Below are 17,881 nucleotides of genomic sequence, written 5' to 3' on the forward strand. Positions count from 1 at the left end.
GTGCGCAGGGGACTATTTTTTTTGCAATGTTTTTTTTTATAATTGTTTTACTCAAAATAATGACTTGACCAGAAAGTAATACGTTAATGATAATTTCAGAGACTTTTCAGAAGACAAATTATACATGTAGGACAAATTGAAAGAAAACTGCAAAATTTGTTTGACGTTTGGATCAATGGCCGATTTCGCTTCAGTACTGCCTATTTATGTGCATATATTCAATTTTATCACTAAAAGATCAAATTATTTATAAGCAGCAAAATTTCCGTTGATCTTCTCCTGTTGGTTATTTTATATGTGTTGTGCCAAATGTAGGCTAACTCCATGCACACCCATCTCGATCACTGTGAATGCATTTCATACTGTACTTTCGTATGAAGAACTTTGTACATGAAACCCTATTGACAAATTTGTGACAAACTAGTTTATTGTTACTTGTTCGTTGTGACCAGAGTTTGTAGTACTGCACATCATCATCATTTTATTTCCTCTGAGTCTGCTGATGATATGTGTTTTGCCGTTGCTTCACTCTCAAAATTTGCAGAACAACGCTCATTTCTGATGAATTTGAACATCAATGATTTTTTTATTGCCAAATGACATGTTGTGCATATTGCAAGCAAAAAATAAAACATGGAGCATGTTTGTTTGTGATTTTTGGTATTTTCTTTAATGTAGTACTTCTTTGCTTTGTCAGAGAAAATGAATTGCAGAAAAACAAGGAGAATATCGCCTCAACAACATGCTGAGAAATGGTGCAATAATGGCAGTGATCAAGTAGGCTTCGAGAGGAGGTACATCAATGACTGTGTTGGTAAGTAGAACATGTGATTGAAGACAGTTATAAAAACCAATAAATGGCTATACTCACTCACGTTTGACTGATATAATGTACTGATATGACTGATATAATGTACGTAGTAAAATTGACCGATACTGTATTACTAAACGATAGTGTTATACATATTTACGCATTCTGGTTAGTAATACAATGTATGTATCAGTCAATTTGTGTGACAGTTGGTTACTAAATTTAAGTTGTAACAACATCGGGATTCCATCATGACCGTGGGATGCACCTTTGATTTCTCAAATGAAGTTTATCAGGGGTCCTGAAATTTACTGATCTAGCAAAATTAACCAGGCATTTTTTAAGGATTTTGGCAAGCAAAAGGCAAAAAACCTTTGTGTAATAAAGCCTAATTCCTAAATCCATTTGAGTTTGAAGGGTCCACACAGGGGTCCTCTTGTAACATACTATAGTCCATGTAGGCCAACAAACGTGTATTGTAGGTACTGTGTTGTTTTGGTCATTAATTCCATGCCAAATCATCTGCATTTAAAAATAAATTGTCATAAGATAACAGGGATTCTTTTAAAAATGTATATAACTATAAGTTTATACTTAACACAAAGATAAAAACACAAGAGAAACTGACTAGGTAATCATCTTGCATACATTTCAAAGAATTAACAAAGAAAGACTGGCAGGGGCAGGATTCGAACCTGTGACCTCCGGAATACTGTACAGACGCTTTACCGACTGAGCTATACTCAAATTGAATGAAGTCTCTTGGCAATCAACTTGGCAAAACAAAGAGGGAAAAAAAATGTGGGTCCAATTCTTATCAACTCGCACATGTGTGTATACTTTTTATGAGTGACCAATTGTGGTGTTTGACCTTTATTTCTTGTTGGTATACAGGTTATGGTCTTTTCACCACTAAGCATTTCAGCAAGGGGGACTTCCTGCTGGAGTATAGAGGGAAATTGGGCAAGGGAAATTGCAACAACGATAACGATTACACTTTCTTTTTCAACCACCAGGGTGTTGAGTACAGGTTAGTTATATTTTTTTTATTTACATTCCAGAATTGCCAAATTTACTTAAAATAAATGATAATGCTCCTACATGTAGCAAGGAACTTATACAAAGACAAAAGAAGGCAAGAGTGTTGTAGTCAAGACCTGTCACAAGACCGGCACGCCAGGCGCTGGCCTGGTCCTTGCATTCCTTTGCATGTCGGTGCAGGCAATTGCGTGCCAATTATGCAGGCTATAAGCACAAGGGTCCGAATGCCACTAATTGCCACTATTAGCGCCGACAATAGAAATTCGCTGGCTGGCCAAACCAGACAAAGAGGTTGTGATGAAAAGATTAGAGTTTCAATAGAAAGAAGTATGTGCATTTGGTGCCACAGTGTGTCAATGTCCTGATTAATTAGTCTCTGGGAGGGTACATGACTTTAATAATGTACCGATACACTTGTTGTTTTTTTCTTTACGAGTTTTTATTATAATTTTTTGTTCATGTGGCTTTCTCTGCTACTGCTAATATAAAGACGGCTTCATTTACTTCTTTTTACTCACCGTCCCAAACGTGCCAGAAAGTGCTAGTATATTATTCAAGTTCTTTGCATAAAATAGCCGGTCCGTCGCATCACTCATAACAGTAATCTTATCTAAGGACATTATTCCGCCAAAAAGAAAGTTGAGCTGATCAGTTGAATTTTCTAACGCAACCAATCTACCTGATCAAATTCTAGGTTTCATAGTAACATTAGCTCCTCGAAAGATGATAAATTTTGGGTTTATGAGGAAACTCCTGTTTTTGTTAATACATGTAATAAATGGGGCCTGCTGCAACTAAATAATAAAATTGTTAATTAATGGGGCCTGCTGTACATGTCCTCTATTGCATAGTCCATGTACAAGACACATTCCAAAACATTTTAAATACTAAAATTGTTAATAAATTGGGCCTGCTGTACATGTCCTCTATTGCATAGTCCATGTACAAGACACATTCCAAAACATTTTAAATACTAAAATTGTTAATAAATGGGGCCTGCTGTACATGTCCTCTATTGCATAGTCCATGTACAAGACACATTCCAAAACATTTTAAATACTAAAATTGTTAATAAATGAGGCCTGCTGTACATGTCCTCTATTGCATAGTCCATGTACAAGACACATTCCAAAACATTTTAAATACTAAAATTGTTAATAAATGAGGCCTGCTGTACATGTCCTCTATTGCATAGTCCATGTACAAGACACATTCCAAAACATTTTAAATACTAAAATTGTTAATAAATGGGGCCTGCTGTACATGTCCTCTATTGCATAGTCCATGTACAAGACACTGTCCAAAGCATTTTAAATACTAAAATTGTTAATAAATGGGGCCTGCTGTACATGTCCTCTATTGCATAGTCCATGTACAAGACACTTTCCAAAGCATTTTAAATACTAAAATTGTTAATAAATGGGGCCTGCTGTACATGACCTCTATTGCATAGTCCATACATGTACATGTACAAGACACATTCCAAAACATTTTAAATACTAAAATTGTTAATAAATGGGGCCTGCTGTACATGTCCTCTATTGCATAGTCCATCATGTACATGTACAAGACACATTCCAAAACATTTTAAATACTAAAATTATTAATAAATGGGGCCTGCTGTACATGTCCTCTATTGCATAGTCCATCCAAGACACATTCCAAAACATTTAAAATTGTTAATAAATGGGGCCTGCTGTACATGTCCTCTATTGCATAGTCTATGTACAAGACACATTCCAAAGCATTTAAAATTGTTAATACATTGGGCCTGCTGTACATGTCCTCTATTGCATAGTCCATGTACAAGACACATTACAAAACATTTAAAATTGTTAATAAATGAGGCCTGCTGTACATGTCCTCTATTGCTTAGTCCATGTACAAGACACATTCCAAAACATTTAAAATTGTTAATAAATGGGGCCTGCTATACATGTCCTCTATTGCATAGTCCATGTACAAGACACATTACAAAACATTGAAAATTGTTAATAAATGAGGCCTGCTGTACATGTCCTCTATTGCATCGTCTATGTACAAGACACATTCCAAAGCATTTAAAATTGTTAATACATGGGGCCTGCTGTACATGTCCTCTATTGCATAGTCCATGTACAAGACACATTGCAAAACATTTAAAATTGTTAATACATGGGGCCTGCTGTACATGTCCTCTATTGCATAGTCCATGTACAAGACACATTACAAAACATTTAAAATTGTTAATAAATGAGGCCTGCTGTACATGTCCTCTATTGCATAGTCCATGTACAAGACACATTCCAAAGCATTTAAATTGTTAATAAATGGGGCCTGCTATACATGTCCTCTATTGCATAGTCCATGTACAAGACACATTACAAAACATTGAAAATTGTTAATAAATGGGGCCTGCTGTACATGTCCTCTATTGCATAGTCTATGTACAAGACACATTCCAAAGCATTTAAAATTGTTAATACATGGGGCCTGCTGTACATGTCTTCTATTGCATAGTCCATGTACAAGACACATTACAAAACATTTAAAATTGTTAATAAATGAGGCCTGCTGTACATGTCCTCTATTGCTTAGTCCATGTACAAGACACATTCCAAAACATTTAAAATTGTTAATAAATGGGGCCTGCTATACATGTCCTCTATTGCATAGTCCATGTACAAGACACATTACAAAACATTGAAAATTGTTAATAAATGAGGCCTGCTGTACATGTCCTCTATTGCATAGTCCATGTTCAATACACTTTTCAAAACATTTTAAATACTAAAATTGTTTTTAATTGGGGCTTGCTGTACATGTCCTCTATTGCATAGTCCATGTACAAGAAACCTTCCAAAACATTTTAAATACTAAACTTATTAATAAGGCCAAAAAATAAATAGTTCAGCTTCTTAATTTGCTTATTTTTTCTGCAAACCAATCTACCTGATCAACTTCTAGGTTTCATAGTAGAATTAGATCCTCGAAAGTTGATAAAATTTGGGTTGATGAGGAAGCTCCTGTTTTTGTTAATACATGTAATAAATGAGGTCTGCTGCAAATGGGCAATTCCACCGTTACGGACATTACATTCAGAGGCGACTAGAAACTTTGACAAACCAAAATAACATATTTGGGGTCAAAGCAAATTTTATTCACTCAGCACATTTCAGACTTAGGCCCAAATGTACAACATGGTATGGTGAACTAAGAGGTAACCTGATTAATTAATTAGACATAATCGTTGCTATGAGTGTTACGGACGTTACGTTTTCGGACATGGCTTTTCAAATTTGGAATGTATTGGTGAAACTCTGTGAAGTTTCTTGCCAAAGCCCTTTGAAATAACTATGCACTAGCAGTTGTAACTTCACTCTTTACAAACATGGATGACCACTTAGAAAAATCCACTGTGATGTTGGAGAAACGGACGTTATGCATGTGAAAACGAGATGCTCCGCAAGATTACCAGTCATGTTTTTTTTAGCTGTAAATATCTTTTTCATCCTTTTTATGGTGTACCACCATCACCACATGGAAACCAATTCTTGTAAGAAAATGTCAGTGATTGCTTACTTAATGATAATCTTTCTTCAGAGAGTAGCACATTTCAAATTAACATTGACCATGTATCCTGTAGTATTTGCAATGCAGCAATAAGAGTGTCCTCAATCTGAAACAATTCAGGTCACCGTCATTTCACTTTTAGGGTATACCTACCGGTACATGTACATGTACATTAAATCAATTCATGTGCCAATTTGAAAACATTTCAATACATTTTACAATTTGCATTTTACAATTTGCGGGAGAAATGTTTGAATGTATTTCAATAAAAGATCAGTTGCTAATGTATGTGACCCCTTCCCCCCCCCCATTTCTTCAATTAGAGCTCCCTCATTTAAAAAGTACAAGTATGGCGTATTTGCATGTGCATACTGCACTCTGGAGGTTCAGCCAAATTATGCTTCCATTATAACAGCCTGTAAGAATTGTGAACAAACACATTTAGAAACATTGTGAAAATCTTCCAAATTTTCTCTTTCCTAAAAAATACCTAGAAAATTATATCCCCCCCCCCCCCCCCCCCCCCCCCCCCCCCCCCCCCCCCCCCCCCCCCCCCCCCGCCGTGTTTTGGGCCAATTTTAAGGCGGATTTCTGGCTGGGGCCATTTTGGGGTTTACCCAAATCAGGGAAAACATCTACAATTGTTCTGTCTTTCACATAAATGTCAATATTAGTAGTCAGAGATTACACTAAAATTGAAATAAAAAACAGTTAATGCAAAGGTCCAAGATTAGGGGCCTTTAAAATTTGAAAAAATACATGTGACGCATCATGACGGATCATTTTTGACAAACCCCCCCCCCCTAAAATTAAGGAGTGAGGCATGATGGGCATTATTTTCCTATATTCATGCTCTACTACAGTAGTTGTACCCATGTATTCAAATTCAGCTTCCAAATCAATTTCAATCTCAAGATATGGGTCCTTAAAGTCAGTGATTTATTCTATGGGCCAGTCAGTTTCCCCTTTTTGTTGTTGCAAAGTTCATTGAACTTTGTGCTACCGTAACACCACAACAGAAAGCAATTTGAATTTTTGCTTTCGATTATCATGTATGGAACAGCTAACAGAACCTTACCACCAAGTTTGAACAAAATCTGTGACATATGGTGCCATGGCCCGTTGAATTGGCACGGAATGACCCAGTGAGCCCTGTATGCACACCATCAATTACAGGAATGTCCAAGAGTACTTGACGAAGGAGTCGAAAAGCCAAGCGGTTGTATAGCATCACTCCTGATTTAAAAGCAATTTTTATCTGAGAATTATGAGTTACTTGGGTTTTTATAAGCTGAGAAATACGGTAACTGTTGTTTGTATCATGTTATAAAATTTAGTGAAATGGCGAAACAAAGCTATTGACACTTTAGTTCAGATAAAAACTTCTGAAAAAACTATTAATCAAAATTCACTTACTTTGCATGTGTGCTTGTCAGTTTCAAACTTCAGCTGTACATATATGTACATGTACATGTACATGTAAGTGGCATGCCTGAGATATGGCTCTTATACATGTACATGTAATTATAACATTCAAGCCAGGAGGCAGAACATTGTTACAAATGACCTAGATTACTTGCACATATAGGGTCATTTCATATTTTAAAAGAGGGGTGTGAATAAGGTGCATAATAGAGGGTGCTTGAAAGGTTCATTTGTATGCAGTATTTAATGTGTAACGTCCGTAACGTAACATCCGTAACAAAATTTTTAACATCGGTAACGCTCGTTAGGCCAAAAAAAATAATACTTCTGCTTCCGGTTACCCGACCGACCCTATTTTTAGGCTTCGACCCTAAAATTTTTATTGGCAATTCAAAAAAAATAAAAAATAATAATGATTGAATAAATAAAAATAAAAGCTTGTTGCCTAGCTTTTCTGTCTTCACAAAATACCTCTCAACAACCCATTTGCTTCAAAAAATGCCTGTATTTATTTGTTTTCTTACTTACATTCTCTATTTTTTTTCAAAAGAAACCAAATTCGCTTTGCGATCTGTCATACCTCGCAATTCGATGTCACGGTGACTATTATCACGTGCGTAAACCTTGATCAATGCAGTGACGACTGCATAGCTGCCAACTAGTACGATTTTTTCGTAATTATATTACGAATTGTTTGTTAAATTACGAAAATACGATTTGCCACTAAAACATTACGAATTTCCCATTTTTCGAAAAAAAAAAATGTAAAGTATCGTTTTTGACCGAAAACTTCTGGCGAAATGTCACGATTATGGATGGACTGGTGACAAGTCTAATAAGAATGCAGTCAAGCACCTGATAGACATCAATACAGTGTGCGCAGTGGAGTACTTGAGGACCAGACTAAAAATATTTTCAATGGTGTGTCATCTGTGTGCATCTCGTGGACATGGTGGATGTGTGGTTGAGTGTACTGTATACGTGTGAGTACTTTTCAGTGACGATCGTGAGCATATTTATTCGCTTATTGCCGGGATGAGACCCATCAGTGCGAGATTTTAATGAGTATGGTTGGAATAATTGGTAATAGAATTTGAGTTTGTCACAACGGACAGAAAAGATAAATCAGCATGCGTTTACAAGGTATGTTGGCGGGATATTTCTATTGCATACGGTGGCCATAGATCATTGTGTGTAAAAACATATACGAACTCGAGACTCAACATCGAAAGCATGCATCTCCAAAAAAATATGCGCACATGTTATTGATGTTATTATTTATTTGACTTCAACAAACAAATACAGACAATTAAAACAAAATTAATTTTTTTTTTTTAAATTATCTTTCGGCCTACAGTACATTATTATTCACAACAAGAAGGGTAAGCTAGCACATGTATGTGTACATGTCCTGTTCTTGATGTTGGTAAAGCCTTCGATAAAACGAGAAGTTGAAAATGACCGCGCAGGTTGATTACTACATGTAATTGGGATTTTGAAATGTTGGCAGCTATGCGACTGGTTCCCGCCGCGCCGTACAGGGGCCAATTTAGAAGACATGATGAAAGTGCGGTAACCAGTCTGTCATGGCTATGGGATTCGTCGGATTCGGAACTGGTCGGATTCGATCGTAAAAATGCCAAGAAAACACCGATGGAGAAAGTTCAACATTTTTGCAGGTTAATTCACAGAATTGATCTATCTTGTCTGTATATGTATTTTCCGTGTTCAAGAGTTCATTTTGAGATCGCACTCGTTACTCGTATTTGGAGTGATACATGCAGCGTGTTTCCCGAAATTTTCGACCCTAAAACGAGGTCTGTCGGCCGCGGGCCACAAATGCACAGTGCATCACACACTTCGGAGTTTTGGCCAGCTTCCCGTCTTGACTAGCGTTCTGCATATGATGCGAATGTCCTGAATTTTCCATTATTTTTTAAGAATTATCAGAGTAAATATATTGACAATAATTAAGGTAGGTTTTATTCACTTTTTGTGGCCACTTTTTGTGTATTATAGCTTTCGTAGTGCAATGGAAATAGTCATTACTGGACCAAGCCCAGTCCAATGTGGCTTTCACGAAACCGGGATTCCCGGGTTCGTATTCATGAGCCCCCTACTAAGATAATGACTACTTAATCAGTTGACGACCATAAATATGTTCGCACATACTAATAAAACAGGTGGGAGTGCAGTGGTTTTGTCCTTGATAAACAGTCAGGCTATCCCCAGTGTATGTGCATCTGTTGTCTAGAGCCAGCCTGCCTCCCATCAGAATTGAGTGACGAGTGACGAGCCAGTTAAGTGCTGGAAAGCTACCTACATCTAAGAAAGCCACATTAGACTGGGTTTGGTCCAGTAATGTAAGGCTTCGCATATATAATTGAATACCCAATTCAATCTGCATAAAAAAATTGGCCCCCCCCCCCCAAAAAAAAAAACCCGACCAACCGACCCTATTTTTGAAATGTACATGTATGTAATCGGAAGCAGAACTATTTTTTTTCGGCCTTAGCCTAGATCTAATTATTGGAATTTCAAGTTTCACACTGCACAAGGTAACCCTTCAGAAACTAAGCTTTAAATTTGTGGTTTGGAAAAAATCACTTCATTAGATATGACTGTAGAGGTAAAATATGCTCAAAACGTTACGGACGTTACACGTTGCCGCGGAAATAAAACCTTAAATATGATTATTCATAGTGTACTAATGCAAATACAAATCAGATTTTTGTCCTAATGTTTTGGAGAAGGTTCCCTTATATAATAAATTCCAAAGATGTTTTCATCTTTGGTAAGCTATTAAATGTTAAAATTTTTAAAAAAAATTTGGAAAATTTAACAAGTTACCATGGATACATATTCAAACGTTGAAAAAAAATGAAAACCAACAAATCCAGGCAATATTAGTGCATATTCATAAGGTTTAGGTATCCCCCTCACCTGCAAAAGTGAAACAATTCGAATAAGTTCCATTTAAAATGTTGAGGGTCATGTCAACTGTGGCATGGAATTGCCCAAATACTAAAATTGTTAATTAATGGGGCCTGCTGTACATGTCCTCTATTGCATAGTCCATGTACAAGACACATTCCAAAACATTTTAAATACTAAAATTGTTAATTAATGGGGCCTGCTGTACATGTCCTCTATTGCATAGTCCATGTACAGGACACATTCCAAAACATTTTAAATACTAAAATTGTTAATAAATGAGGCCTGCTGTATATGTCCTCTATTGCATAGTCCATGTACAAGACACATTCCAAAACATTTTCAATACTAAAATTGTTAATAAATGGGGCCTGCTGTACATGTCCTCTATTGCATAGTCCATGTACAAGACACATTCCAAAGCATTTTAATACTAACATGTTAATAAATGCGGCCTGCTGTACATGTCCTCTATTGCATAGTCCATGTACAAGACACTTTCCAAAGCATTTTAAATACTAAAATTTTAATAAAGGGCCTTGTCCTCTAGTGCATTGGACTATGCAATAGAGGACATGTACAGCAGGCCCCAATTATTAACAATTTTAGTATTTAAATTTTTTGGAATGTGTCTTGTACATGGACTATGCAATAGAGGACATGTACTGGCAGTCCAAAACATTTTAAATACTAAAACAGTTAATTAATGGGGCCTGCTGTACATGTCCTCTATTGCATAGTCCATGTACAAGACACTGTCCAAAACATTTTATAGACTAAAATTGTTAATAAATGGTGCCTGCTGTATAGTGTTGGGCGGTTCCACATTTTTTGGAACCGGCGAGTCTGGTTCCATGAAAAGACTCGATCCCGAGTCGGAACCGGTTCCAAAACTTATAAAGAAAAACAAAGGGATGACATTCTTCCGACGTCTGACTTTTGCGATTTTGAAGAATAAAAACGAATTCTAAATCTCACGAACTCACGTTTGTTTTTCCAACATCTGATATTTCTGACTTAAGTTTTTTTGCTTCGTAATAAATTGTGCTTCTCCTTACTTTTCGTTTCCCTGTTTCACGTCTTTCTTTCAATCTCTGCCTGTGCACGGTTAGCCTTTAGTCAAGGCGCATTACGTGAATCTCCATTTGAGCTAGACCCGAGTTTGCCTATGACAAACTCGGGTCGTACCTACCGATTTCAGAATCAGCAGCTTTCAACGCGATCTCTCTTATCTGATCAAGAGTTAACGAGCCGTGAACAGGTGGTGTATGGTGCCTCTGCCTGTGAGCTTACTGACAAAAAATATCTACCAAAGTCTACTAGGTTCTTGTTTATAATGTAAAGTATTTGGAAAAGTGTGAAAAGTTATTATGTGAGCAACTTTGAATCATAAAAATCGATCAAATATATCTCGAGATATCAAATAAGAAACAGTCCGCGACTTCAGCCATGCTCTTCAAGGTTTCCGTTATTTGACACCACCAGCTCATGGTCACTGGCCCTGGGGAAGTGGGTGCCAGGGTAAGTGTTTATCTTATAATTACTTTACTGATAACAGCTGATAAGAGTCACAGTGAAATCGGTAGGTAGTTCAGGGGTTTTGGCAAATGGGAGTTTCACGTAATAGCGCGCGTGGCTACCCGACGCGTGACGCAACCTGGTTGCTTACGAGAAAAACAAAAAACACCTGTGGTGCGACTATGCGAGTGGCGGAGCCACGTGCCAGAGGGCGACAGAATCTGCACAGACAGTCTGGGCGTCGCACGTACTGCAGTCGAGTATGAAGTACACTTATTGGTCTAAAGCCTTATACAAGACATGTACGTCATACAAATCAGCCAATCCAAATATTTCTTACGCTGATCCAGCGTTTCCCCTGCCCATTCAATCGTCACGAGGCGGCCTGCCTCACGACTTTTTGAGGCCGCCTCGGTTTTTTTGGCCAATATCGCCGCCTGACGGGTACGAAAAAGGAATAAAAAAAAAAATTATAGGCAAATCTGTGCACTTTATGTGTGTGTCTTGGTATTTCACCTTCGTATTCTCCGCACTAATTGTTAGTGTTCTTTGAGATCGTCATTTGTACCGTGAACGAAGACGATACACGTCCAATTCTCGAGCTAGTATGGAGCCTTTTCAACGTCCGTGTGTATATAACTAGTCGAGTCTGGGTGCATGTCGACTCAAGATTTTCGACTGAGTGACGAAGTGAAATAATCCCATTTATGGATACATTGCACAATCCTAATGCGCAGATCCTCCATGCTTAACAAGGCAGATAGTCCCAGAATGCTGGGCGCGTTCCGGCTGATTCGCAGTAAGTTCCTCATGTGCAATTGGGCACGTGGTGCGACAATCTTGGTTGCACAGCACGCGTGCGTACATTATGTATGACCTGGTACCCTCCTCAGCCTGCCGAGCAATCGGTGAATGCAATTTTTTTGTTTTCCGAAGGCTACAAAACGGTACCATGTAACGGTTTTCCAATCAAAAATCCTCAAAATACATGCGTAGAAAGTCTATGAAATGGAGTTTATTCGGAAGCTTGGACTTTTAGGAGAACACGAAAGTTGATTTTTTGTCAAAAATAATGCCGGCCCGTTCCGGCAGCCGATTTTATCCGCATGTCGCAACGGCGATTACGCGTACACGTGCATGTTTCGTGTTGCTGCGTTGTGTGTACCGTGAATGGAACTGTATTTTTTACCCATGTGTTATGGCGGGCTGTGTGGTCGCATTGCGGTGTGAACCCAGAGTCAGACATGTCGGACAATCGTGCGGCGCGGTGTTAGTGTTACGAGGGAACAATTATAACTTTTTTGTAACAAGTGATAATAAGCTGATTCAAAATTTAAAATATTGTTTATTTTATAAGGATTCTTATGATGTTAAACATTTTGATAGATTTGAAAAATTTAGAGGTGTTTAACTAATATTTTGACCCTAAAAATTTCAGAATGTTTTCATTGAAATTTTTTATTTTAAGTCTGAAGCTACACGTATTATTCATTGGTATAATACCCAAACTCACGTTATTCCGCCGGATTTTGCTAAAAATGAACGAACACCGAGCTCGTACGTACCAGAAAGATCGTGCGTGTACAGCAGCTGTATACTGTACGTACACAATCTGCATATCGCATAGAGCTGCATGAAAACACGTGGACCCGTACATACGAGAGTTCCCGCTGCGCCGCACACTAAGGCCCAAAGAAGGCGTAATGGAAATGTGGTAATCAGTCAATGCAATAATCGCGCACGGTGCAATGCGCACTGCTGTATGTACTTTTTGCAGTATCAGTGTTTTGCATGCAGGCCAGCCGGACGGAATAGACATCGTAAAAATGCCAAGAAAACATCGATTTAGAAAGACGATCTTTGCAAGTTTATTCACAGAACTTGATCTCTCTTATTTCCCGTGTTCATGAATTTATTTCGAGGAAGTACTACAGGTATACATACATGTATAAAGTGAAACGATGCAGCGTGTTTTACTAAAATCCTATACCGTAAAACAAGGCTCATTGCCGGCCCACCACAGTGCATCACAAAAGCTCGTAGTGCGAAGTTTAGACGTTGTTTGCTGGATTCTCGTCGTGACTATAACATTGTGCATATGGCATACTTGACCTGCATTTTCCATTATTTTTGAGATTATCAACGGCACAATTATTTTCGATAATACTTAAGGCAAGTTTTTGTCATTTTGAGGCCCTTTTTTGTATAGCTTTCGTAGTGCAATGGAAATAGTTCAGGCTGAAAATTTTCATATAATTTTAACAAATCTGAAAGCAAATATTCAGTTGCTTTATGTGCCGTTTATTAACTCCATTTTCCAAGTATAATTAAGTGATGAACCAACTGACAACTGTATTTAAAAAAATGAAAACATAAGCAGTAAAACCTTTTATTAATCTCCATTTAGGCCTAGTTAGTTTTTAAAAATAAATTCTTACAGTTACAAAAACCAAAGAAGTAACGCCACCTGAGCATGTTATTATGCAAAAACTATAATGCAGCCCCTTGAAGAAATCCTGATATTCAAAATATTAAAAACAATGTTGACCCGTCGTTTCACCGCTGTTTATCCGTGAATTTTAAGGAGAGCGATTTGCTCTCCTCAAAGATTTGAGGGGAGCAATTTATACATGTAGCTCTAATGGATTTCCTTTAAATGAAGGACTGATTCCAAAACATTTTAAATACTGAAATTGTTAATTGATGGGGCCTGCTGTACATGTCCTCTATTGCATAGTCCATGTACAATGCACATTCAGTGCGTGAAATTACCATCGGACATTTCCGACCACTTTCTTGGTTTGTCCGACCAAATGCAGATGTACTCGGACAAAATGTCAGAGCGATGTATGAATATATTCTTTGTGGAGTTGTCTTTTAAAGAAGTATGAAATATACGCTTGCACACAAAATTCTCTTGCTGTTTATTTTCAGTAATCCGGTCTGAATTACTCTAGCTGAGCTTATTTTTACGCAATAGATGCAATGCAAAACATAGATCCAAAACATTTTAAATTCTAAAATTGTTAATAAATGGGGCCTGCTGTACATGTCCTCTATTGCATAGTCCATGTACAAGACACATTCCAAAACATTTAAATACTAAAATTGTTAATAAATGGGGCCTGCTGTACATGTCCTCTATTGCATAGTCCATGTACAAGACACATTCCAAAACATTTTAAATACTAAAATTGTTAATAAATGGGGCCTGCTGTACATGTCCTCTATTGCATAGTCCATGTACAAGACACATTCCAAAACATTTTAAATACTAAAATTGTTAATAAATGGGGCCTGCTGTACATGTCCTCTATTGCATAGTCCATGTACAAGACACATTCCAAAACATTTTAAATACTAAAATTGTTAATAAATGGGGCCTGCTGTACATGTCCTCTATTGCATAGTCCATGTACAAGACACATTCCAAAAACATTTTAAATACTAAAATTGTTAATAAATGGGGCCTGCTGTACATGTCCTCTATTGCATAGTCCATGTACAAGACACATTCCAAAACATTTTAAATACTAAAATTGTTAATAATTGGGCCTGCTGTACTTGTCCTCTATTGCATTGCATGTACAAGACACATTCTAGCATTTTAAATACTGTATGCCTGCTGTACAAGTCCTCTATTTCACAGTTCGTGTACGTGTACCGCTAATACATATTCAAACATTTCACATATCCTATTATGTTAGAATGTGTTATGTTCCAGTGGTTTTATTTGCGTATTTAATGTACATTGACTATGGTGCGGATGACTTGAATGCTCCATTAATAATTAAAACAAAAACTTTTACCTTATATATTTTACATTGAGCAATTATATTTTAAGCTCTTTTGATGTTCATTCTCGAAAAACTTTCTGGTGCTAATGGAACTAACCCAGACCCAAAGTAAAACACATACATGTATGATTCTTTGCTCCTGTTCCACCATACAATCATCACACAAAATGACGATAAATTTTTTTTAGATGTACTGACCCTTTTTAAAAAGGCATGTAAAAGGAAGCAAATTTCCCTTGGCCTTGCTTCTTAATTTGAAACTTAGTTTTAGTCCATACTTTTCCAGTTCAAAAATAATCAATATCATTTGAATTTTAAGGAAAAATCCAGTTACTTGTAAAGATCACCGTATTTGTTACAGCTACCGGTACATGTGTAATCACTATTGGCAATCACTTAAATAACGGACAACTGCACATCCTGTATTTTTGGTCAAACGTTTTATTTTCTGTTTAAAAAAAAGAGAAAAAAAATCAAAACTACTAAGCTGACTTCTACATGTACTTGGAAAACGGGTATTGGAATGCATCAGCTACCATTAGAAAGCAAATTAATTAGCCATGATAGTATCCATGTTCTTTAAGGCTTTTTATGCGGCCCTGGATCGCGGCAGTGAGACTTCGTGTTGTGCACAAAAAATCTGGACTCCAACGTTGCACTCCCACTTTTAAATTTTACACTCCCACTTTCTCAAATCCTGGCTAAAACACTGTTATGAACATCATGATTTGCACTACTGTTTTTTACAGCATTGATGCAATGAGTCCCACTTCATGTATGGCACGGTGGATCAACGATGCGAAAGACACACCCAACTGTGTGATGAAGAAACTAGTTTTCAAAAGCTGTGATGAACCACACCTGTGTCTGTTTGCCTTGTTCGATTTGGAAGTTGGCTCAGAGCTGCGATACAATTATGGCATAGACAATCTACCCTGGCGACAGGTAAGAAAAAGAGCTATACATGTATATAAAGCAACCATGTATACCCAGGGCCCCTGTGGCCTGGAAAAATCTTGAGAATGACATGGATTTTTTTTTTTTTCATTTCAAAATTGTATGGTCCTCATATGGCTTTATTTCATACCTTGCAAAATGTTCTTGAAAATTGTATTGGACAAAAACTAATCTTGAGTTTCCAATAACCCGACTGTGACTGCAACAAATTGGCCATTAGTAGAGTTGGTAAAAAATGTCTTTTCAATAATGAAAGTAAATGGGAAAAAAAGAAATAAAACATTAATTTATATATAAAATCAGCTGAAATTGCTGCATGTATATTGTGTAACAAAATTCAAAAGATTGTAATCACTAGTGGCAAGTTAGTGGTTGAAACAAAAATCATGTTGGACTGAAAGCAAACAAAACAATTGAGAAAGTCAATGTCTTTTCGGTCAATTTAAAAATACTTAAATTTATGTCAAAAATGCTTATAACACTTCCATCGTCTGTTTGCTCGTTTGCTCTATTTGCTTATTTACTGATTTACTTTTTGAGGGTAGGGGCGTAATAATAACTTGTTCTTTGTATCTAATTTTAGACCAAATGGAAGCAAGATCACAGCGACAATGACTGTCCATGCCAGTTGTATTCACCATCGTTTCATGATGAGCCACAGCAATCACGCATCAGTGCTGGTCATGCAGCACAAATGCCTTCCAAGTTGTCTATAGCTGAGCCACACCAATCACACATAGTTTGTGGTGGTCCACATTGTCTTAAGAAAGATGTCCAGGCAGCAGACCAAATGCCTTCCAAGTCTCTTGATGAGCCACAGCAATCACACATAGTTGTTGGTCCTCATTGTCTTGAGCAAGATGTCCAGTCAGCAGACAATATGCCTTCCAATTCCTCTCTAGGTCAGCCACAGCAATCACACATAGTTGGTGGCCCTCATTCTCTTGAGCAAGATGTCCAGTCAGCAGACCATATGCCTTCCAATTCCTCTCTTGGTGAGCCACAGCAAACACACATAGTTGGTGGCCCTCAATATCTTGAGAAAGATGTCCAGTTAGCAGACCAAACTCCTTTGAAGTCCTCTCTTGATGAGCCACAGAAATCACACACAGTTAGGGGTCGTCATCGTCTTGAGATAGATATCCAGTCAGCAGACCAAATGCTTTCCAATTCCTCTCTTGATGAGCCACAGCAATCACAGATAGTCAGTGACCCTCAATGTCTTGAGAAAGATGTCCAGTCAGCAGACCAAATGCATTCCAATTCCTCCCTTGGTGAGCTACAGCAATCACACATAGTTGTTGGTCCTCATTGTCTTGAGCAAGATGTCCAGTCAGCAGACCAAATGCCTTCCAATTCCTCTGTTGGTGAGCCACAGCAATCACACATAGTTGTTGGTCCTCATTGTCTTGAGCAAGATGTCCAGTCAACAGACCAAATTCCTTCCAATTCCTCTCTTGGTGAGCTACAGCAATCACACCTAGTTGTTGGCCCTCAATGTCTTGAGAAAGATGTCCAGTCAGCAGACCAAACGCCGTTGAAGTCCTGTCTTGATGAGCAACAGAAATCACACATAGTCGGGGGTCGTCATCGTCTTGAGAGAGATGGCCAGTCAGCAGACCAAATGCTTTCCAATTCCTCTCTTGATGAGCCACAGCAATCACACATAGTTAACGTTGGTGGCCCTCAATGTCTGGAGAAAGGTTTCAAGTCATCAGCAGACCAAATGCCTTCCAATTCCTCTCTTGGTGAGCCACAGCAATCACACATAGTTCAGTGACCCTCTATATCTTGAGAAAGATGTCCAGTCAGCAGACCAAATACATTCCAATTCCTCTGTTGGTGA

This window comes from Patiria miniata, unplaced genomic scaffold, assembly GCF_015706575.1.
Source record: "Patiria miniata isolate m_02_andy unplaced genomic scaffold, ASM1570657v1 HiC_scaffold_3, whole genome shotgun sequence".
Taxonomy (NCBI): domain Eukaryota; kingdom Metazoa; phylum Echinodermata; class Asteroidea; order Valvatida; family Asterinidae; genus Patiria; species Patiria miniata.